The following is a 7,757-nucleotide window of genomic DNA, read 5'->3' as shown; positions in this document are numbered from 1 at the left end:
TTGGCATATTTTTGTTTTTCAGGACTCTGAGCTTTCAAGTCTTCATGAATTTGCAGAAGTAAGTAACACAACACTAAACACATTGTACAGTTTGTTGCTTGTGTGCTACAACAAATAAAATAAATATAATTTTTGCTACATTCATATACAACCTTTATCCAGAACTTGCTTAATACCTTTTTTCCATTATTGATGTATCAAAAAGACGTGTGTCTGTGAACGAGAAATATTTAATAACTTTGTTTATAAGCAGTCGTGGAGGGGATATTTCCTGTAGAATCCTAGCAGCCTTAGAATGGCTACAGATTAGACAATACAATAATTATTAAACAAAAAGTGGTGATCCAGAATATTAGTAAGTTGTTCAGATAAACATCTCTGCAATGTCTTTACATGATCACACTTTCTAGTCTTAAAGGGACAGTCTACACCAGAACTTTTATTGTTTTAAAAGATAGATAATCCCTTTATTACCCATTCTCTAGTTTTGCATAACCAACACAGTTATATAAATACACGTTTAACCTTTTTGATTATCTTGTATCTAAGCCTCTGCAAACTGCCCCCTTATTTCAGTTCTTTTGACAGACTTGCTTTTTAGCCAATCAGTGCTGGCTCATTGGAACTCCCTGTGCGTTAGCACAGTGTTATCTATATGACACACATGAGCTAACACCCTCTAGTGGTAAAAAACTGTCAAAATGCCCTGAGAGAAGAGGCGGCCTTCAAGGGCTTAGAAATTAGCATATGAACCTCCTAGGTTTAGCTTTCAACTAAGAATACCAAGAGAACAAAGCAAAATTGGTGATAAAAGTAAATTGGAAAGTTGTTTAAAATTACATATCCTATCTGAATCATGAAAGTTTATTTTGAACCAGACTGTTAAGTAAAGAACAAATATTATTTATCTAATCTAATTCAATTTAATAAAAACAAGACACCAGGACAACAAACTGTAAATCTATTTATTAAATTAATTATTTTAAATGTAGATTGTGTAATTAATAATAATAGAAAAAGGAAGTTCTAGCTTAGTAGAAAAGAAATAATGAATATCTGGTCTATTGCACAAAAGAAACATCGCTAAAAGCTTTATTTCCTTTGGGTTCTATTAAGGGGCGCCATGTTTAATATGATACAGATGCTTCTTTCCTCTTTTTGATAATAATATTTCTTTTTCAGATTTGCTCAATGATGGATTATCTCCCAGTGCAAGATCAATTTGCTGAGGTACTGTATAGCATAACTGAGATAAACTGAAAGGGTCTGGGTTTAGGGTCCAGGGACATATAAACAAGAAACAAGAGATTATGGGGCCGATTTATTAAAGTGAGAGCGGACATGATACGATGTAGCGTATCATGTCTGCCACACATCGATAAATGCTGACAGCATACGCTGTCGACATTTATCATTCCACAAGCAGTGTCAATCAGCCCGATTGTATAGGATCAGCGGATTGAAGACCGCAGCCCCAGAGGCAGCAGACAAGTTATGGAGCAGCGGTCTTTAGACCGCTGCTTCATAACTGCTTTTTCCGGCGAGCCTGAAGGATTGCACGGAAACAAGGGGAACAAGGGCCATTCGGTCCTTGTTAAATCTACCCCTATATCTTATTAGTGGTTGAAATATAGTTACAAAACCGTTGCCAGTGGTTGTACTGTCTTTCGACTAGATTAAAAATAAAGCTCTATTTATTGCTCCCGCTCGCATGCTAACTGCGCTCAACTTTGCCTTTTTTGCGTGTGTCAGGTAACGTGAGTATTACAAGTTGAAAGTAAAAAGTTTTTGGTCGCATGTTACCCCCAACGCGCGCATATAGCTGAAGTTTACAATATTGCTACCGTGTTAAGGTATTATCCAATAGACTTCAATGTCTCCTTTTCTCAAGTGCGCTAAATCGACATGAAATATTGTTTCCCATTCCAGTGTTCTTCACATAGAAGAATATGTTCTATTTATCTCTCTCTCTCTCTCTCTCTCTCTATATATATATATATATATATATCTCTCTCTCTCTCTCTCTCTCTCTCTATATATATATATATATATATATATATATATATATATATATATACTGTATATATTTATATATGATGTTTTTTTGGTAATATATACAGTATATCTATATATTTATATATGAATGTGTGCGTATATATATATATATATATATATATATATATATATACTGTATATATATGTGATTATACAGGTATATAGGTATAGCTATATAGGTATATAGGTATATATATAAATAAAGGAATCTATTTAAAAATAATTAGAACATATTCTCCTATGTGAAGAACATTGGAATGTGAAATATTTACAGTAAATACGTTGTTAAATAATGTATTAAATATGAATATTGCATAAATATGAATATTGCATAAATATGATTTTTATGTTTTCAGCTGCTTCACTGCAAAGGGCTCCAATTCACTTATATATATGCCTATGGTGTATCTGTTAATACACACACTGTGATTTGATTTAATTGATGCCGTATATAGTTTGTGCTTTTAAATGGATTGAATAAAGCATTGGATTTTATCTTTTGTTTGGAGCATTTTGGGACATAGGGGGGTAGTTATCAACGTGTCAACTTTCCTGCCTTCGCCGGTTCAATACGCCCGCCTAAGCTCGCCTACCTTCGCCGCCGCGGACCTGAAAAAATTCGCCTAAGTTATCAATAAATCTGTCAAAAAGCCGCGCACCAAGTACGGGGCGATGAGCAGCGGACTGTGATAGTTATCACTCATCCGATCTCGCTGCTCTTTGGCTTTTTTACAGCTTTATTGCTAGCCTGTCACTAAGCACCCACACTAAACTACACTGTTCTACACCCTATACCGGCGCCCCCGGAGCCCCCCGCAACTCAATAAAGTTACTAACCCCTAAACTGCCGCTCCTAGACCCCGCCGCAACTCTTTTAAATGTATTAACCCCTAAACTGCCGCTCCTAGACCCCGCCACAACTCTTTTAAATGTATTAACCCCTAAACCGCCGCTCCTAGACCCCGCCGCAACTCTTATAAATGTATTAACCCCTAAACTGTCGCTCCCGGAGCCCACCGCCACCTACATTATACCTAGTAACCCCTATCCTGCCCCCCCTATACCGCCTCCCTCTATAATAAAGTTATTAACCCCTATCCTGCTGATCCCGCACCTCGCCGCAACTAAATAAATAGTTTAACCCCTAAACCGCCACTCCCGGACCCCGCAGCAACCTATATTAAATTTATTAACCCCTAATCTGCCCCCCCTACCCCGTCGCAACCTATAATACATTTATTAACCCCTATCCTGCCCCCCCCCCTACACCGCCGCTACTGTAATAAATTTATTAACCCCTAAACCTAAGTCTAACACTAACCCTAACACCCCCCCTAACTTAAATATTAATTAAATAAATCTAAATAATATTTCTATTATTAACTAAATTAATCCTATTTAAAACTAAATACTTACCTTTAAAATAAAGCCTAATATAGCTACAATATAAATAATAATTATATTGTAGCTATCTTAGGATTTATTTTTATTTTACAGGCAAATATCAATTTATTTTAACTATGTACAATAGCTATTAAATAGTTATTAACTATTTAATAGCTTACCTAGCTAAAATAAAGAGAAATTTACCTGTAAAATAAAAACTAACCTAAGTTACAATTACACCTAACACTACACTATACTTTAATAAATTATTCCTATTTAAAACTAAATACTTACCTGTAAAATAAACCCTAAGATAGCTACAATGTAATTAATAATTACATTGTAGCTATTTTAGGATTTATATTTATTTTACAGGTAACTTTGTATTTATTTTAGCTAGTTAGAATAGTTTTTAAATAGTTATTAACTATTTAATAACTACCTAGCTAAAAGAAATACAAAATTACCTGTAAAATAAATCCTAACCTAAGTTACAATTAAACCTAACACTACACTATCATTAAATTAATTAAATAAATTAACTACAAATAACTACAATTAAATACAATTACATAAACTAACTAAAGTACAAAAAATAAAAAAAGCTAAGTTACAAAAAATAAAATAAAAAAGTTACAAACATTTAAAAAATATTACAACAATTTTAAGCTAATTACACCTAATCTAAGCCCCCTAATAAAATAACAAAGCCCCCCAAAATAAAAAAATTCCCTACCCTATTCTACATTAAAAAAGTTCAAAGCTCTTTTACCTTACCAGCCCTTAAAAGGGCCTTTTGTGGGGCATGCCCCAAAGAAAACTGCTCTTTTGCCTGTAAAAGAAAAATACAAACCCCCCCAACATTAAAACCCACCACCCACATACCCCTAATCTAACCCAACCCCCCCTTAAAATAACCTAACACTAATCCCCTGAAGATCATCCTACCTTGAGTCGTCTTCACTCAACCGAGCCACCGATGGAACTGAAGAGGAGATCCGGAGCGGCAGAAGTGATCCTCCAAGGGGTGCTGAAGAAGTCTTCCATCCGATGAAGTGATCGTCCAAGCGGCGCTGAAGAAGTCTTCCATCCGGGCGATGTCATCTTCCAAGCGGCGCTGAAGATCATCTTCCATCCGGGCGATGTCATCTTCCAAGCGGGGTCTTAAATCTTCTTGCTTCAGGATCCATCTTCATCCTGCCGACGCGGAACATCCTTCTTCCCCGACGGACTAACGACGAATGAAGGCTCCTTTAAGGGACGTCATCCAAGATGGCGTCCCTTCAATTCCGATTGGCTGATAGGATTCTATCAGCCAATCGGAATTAAGGTAGGAAAAATCTGATTGGCTGATTGAATCAGCCAATCAGATTGAGATCGCATTCTATTGGCTGTTCCGATCAGCCAATAGAATGCGATCTCAATCTGATTGGCTGATTACAACCTTTGTTTGCTTGGGAAATATCCTATCATAGCCAGGTGAGCAATCAAAAAGTGCTTACTACAATGCTGATTCATAATGCTGTCGGTCCTCCAACATCAATAGCTACAAAATGTAACTGCCATGAAACTAAAAAAATGCGGATGCTATGAGCTATATGTAAATTTAACTAATTTTTTTTTAATATTTTTGTTTTTCAGAGTGCTGAGTGCATAAAACTGCTCGAATTAGCAGAAGTAAGTAACAACACTAAATAAGCCATATAGTTTGCTGTTTATGAGCTACAATGGACAGGATTATAATTTATGCCATATTAGTAAAAAAAAATCTCTAGCATGTGCTTAATTGCTTTATTTCTTTATGTTTTAAAAACTGTCAAAATGTATGTATGGGAACAAGCAACACCTAATAGCTTACAGTGCATAGTCTCTTTATCTCACGTGTGCTATTGACAGAATGGAGCTCTCCTATAGAAACCACTATGAAATCATTTAGACGGCCAGTCCAGTCTTGAAGAAAACAGCTGTATCTTACTGATGTCTAGAATTGGCTGTTTGTTTAGAATTATATTGCCAAGTACCACAGGACTAGCTTGACTACTGGATGGTTTCAGACTGGAGAGGCAATAGAGAGATAGTTTCAGATTACACAAAATTAATTCTACATAGTGAACTGACTGATAAGAGCAAAAAGTATTTTCAATTCAAAGACTAAAAAACTAATGTTTATTAATAGAATTAATGTAGTGTAGTTTTTGTAACTTAAATTAAAGGGAAAGTCTACTTATTTTTTTTATAGTTTAAAAAAGATAGATACCCTTAATACCCATTCCCCAGCTTTGCACAACCTACAATGTTATGTTAACGTACTTTATAACCTCTAACCCTCTTAAGCTCTGCATGTATCCAAGCCTCTGCAGGCTGCCTCTTATCTCAGTGCATTTTATTAGCTTTTTACAGACAGATAGTGCAAGTTTATGTTTGCCATATAGATAATATTGTGCTCACTTTCATGGCGTTATGCATGAGTCAGCACTCATTGGCTACAATTCAAGTTGTAAAAAGCACTGAGATAAGGGGGCAGTCTGTAGAGGCTTAAGTATAAGGTAATCAGAGCTAAAAGGTATATTAATATAACAATGTTGGTTTCGTAAAACTGGGGAATGGGTAATAAAGGAATTTTCAAGTAGACAGTTCATTTAACAAAAGCTAACTTTCTTAAAAGGACAATAAAGTTAAAATTAAACTTCATGATTCAGACAGAGCATGTCATTTTAAACAACTTTCCCATTTATTTCTATTATATTATTTGCTTTGTTCTTTTAGTATCCTTTGCTAAAATTATACCTAGGTAGGCTCAGGAGCAGCAATGCACTATTGGGAACTGGCTGCTTTTTGGTGGTGGCACATATATGTATGCCACTTGTCACAGGATTACCCAATATGTTCAGCTAGCTCCTAGTTGTGAATTGCTGATTCACTTATCAAAGGATAACAAGAGAATTAAGCAAAATTGATAATATAAGTAAATTATAAAGTTCTTTCAAATTTCATGTTATAGGTGAATCATGAAAAAATTATTTTGGGTTTCATATTTCTTTAAACAATAATGTGCAATACATTTTAGTACATGCCTATTGAAAAAAATCACATATACAAATATTTCCATCAACAAAAGAGATATATTTAAAGGGACAGTCAACACCCAATGTAACTTAAAGCCATATTTTAGATCAGGAATAGAAGATGCAGCTACATTGCATCGCGTTTCGATGAGCTCTAACGGTATTGGAATAATCAACGAAAATACATTGGTTTATTCCATGAAGATATGGCCACCAAACTCCTCCCCCTTCTCCTTTGTCCCCTTCTCTAATGTCTTAACATGCTTGTTCATTTTTCAAAGGGTGATGGTTCTGTTTTGATAATGTGCATGCGCATTACCTTCTGCACGCTCCGAGGATTTCATTGCATTTGGAGGATTCAATTAAAAAGAAGGTCCATATGTAATAGTGGGGGGAGTTTGGTGGCCATATTTTCAAGGAATAAAGCTATGTATTTTTGGTGATTACTCCAATACCGTTAGCGCTCATCAACATCAATGCGGTGTAGCTGCATCTTCTATTCCGGATCTAAGGTATGGCCTTAAGTTACATCGGGTGTTGACTGTCCCTTTAATATAATAAAAGTGTGTTTTCTCTTTTTTATATTAATATTCTATTTTCTTTCAGATCTGTTCAAAATTGCGAAATATACCAACTGAACAGAAGTGCTCTAAGGTACAGTGACATAGATGATCTTAACAAGATTATACTGAGGGTTTATGATTCAAGGACATTCATACAAAAGAATATTGATGACAGCTAGTTAGCTTTTAAGATGGAAAATGTATCTTTGATATTGATGTCCTATAAACTAACCAACAATCTTGTGCGTAAATCTCTATAAGTAGGTTTCTTATAATGACTAAGGCCTATTTTCCATTGAGATGTTAAAGTTTGGAAACTGTTGGTAACAAAAAAAATCTCCATAGAATTTAATGGAGATAAATGTTTTTATCACCAGTTTCCACAATTTACCATCTCAATGGAAACTAGTCCTCAGTTACTTGCATTCACATTGCTGTTATTTTGGGATAGCTTGCTATATGGAGTTCACTAAAAATATTGGTTTCTGATAGGCCTAGTTTCCATTGAGGTGGTAAAAGTTTGTAAACTGGTGGTAAAAACATCTATCTCCATTAAAGTCTATGGAGAATTTATACGTTACTACCAGTTTCCAAACTTTACCGCCTCAATGGAAACTAGCCCATAGTTGGCTGTTATGACACCTGTGAGTTTATGACCAAGTCCATCACATCACTAGAATGTTTTATT

The sequence above is a fragment of the Bombina bombina genome, chromosome 2 (genome assembly GCF_027579735.1).
Source record: "Bombina bombina isolate aBomBom1 chromosome 2, aBomBom1.pri, whole genome shotgun sequence".
In the NCBI taxonomy this organism is placed as follows: Eukaryota; Metazoa; Chordata; class Amphibia; order Anura; family Bombinatoridae; genus Bombina; species Bombina bombina.
The sequence above is the reverse complement of the archived record's forward strand: the minus strand, read 5'-3'. Positions refer to the sequence as shown.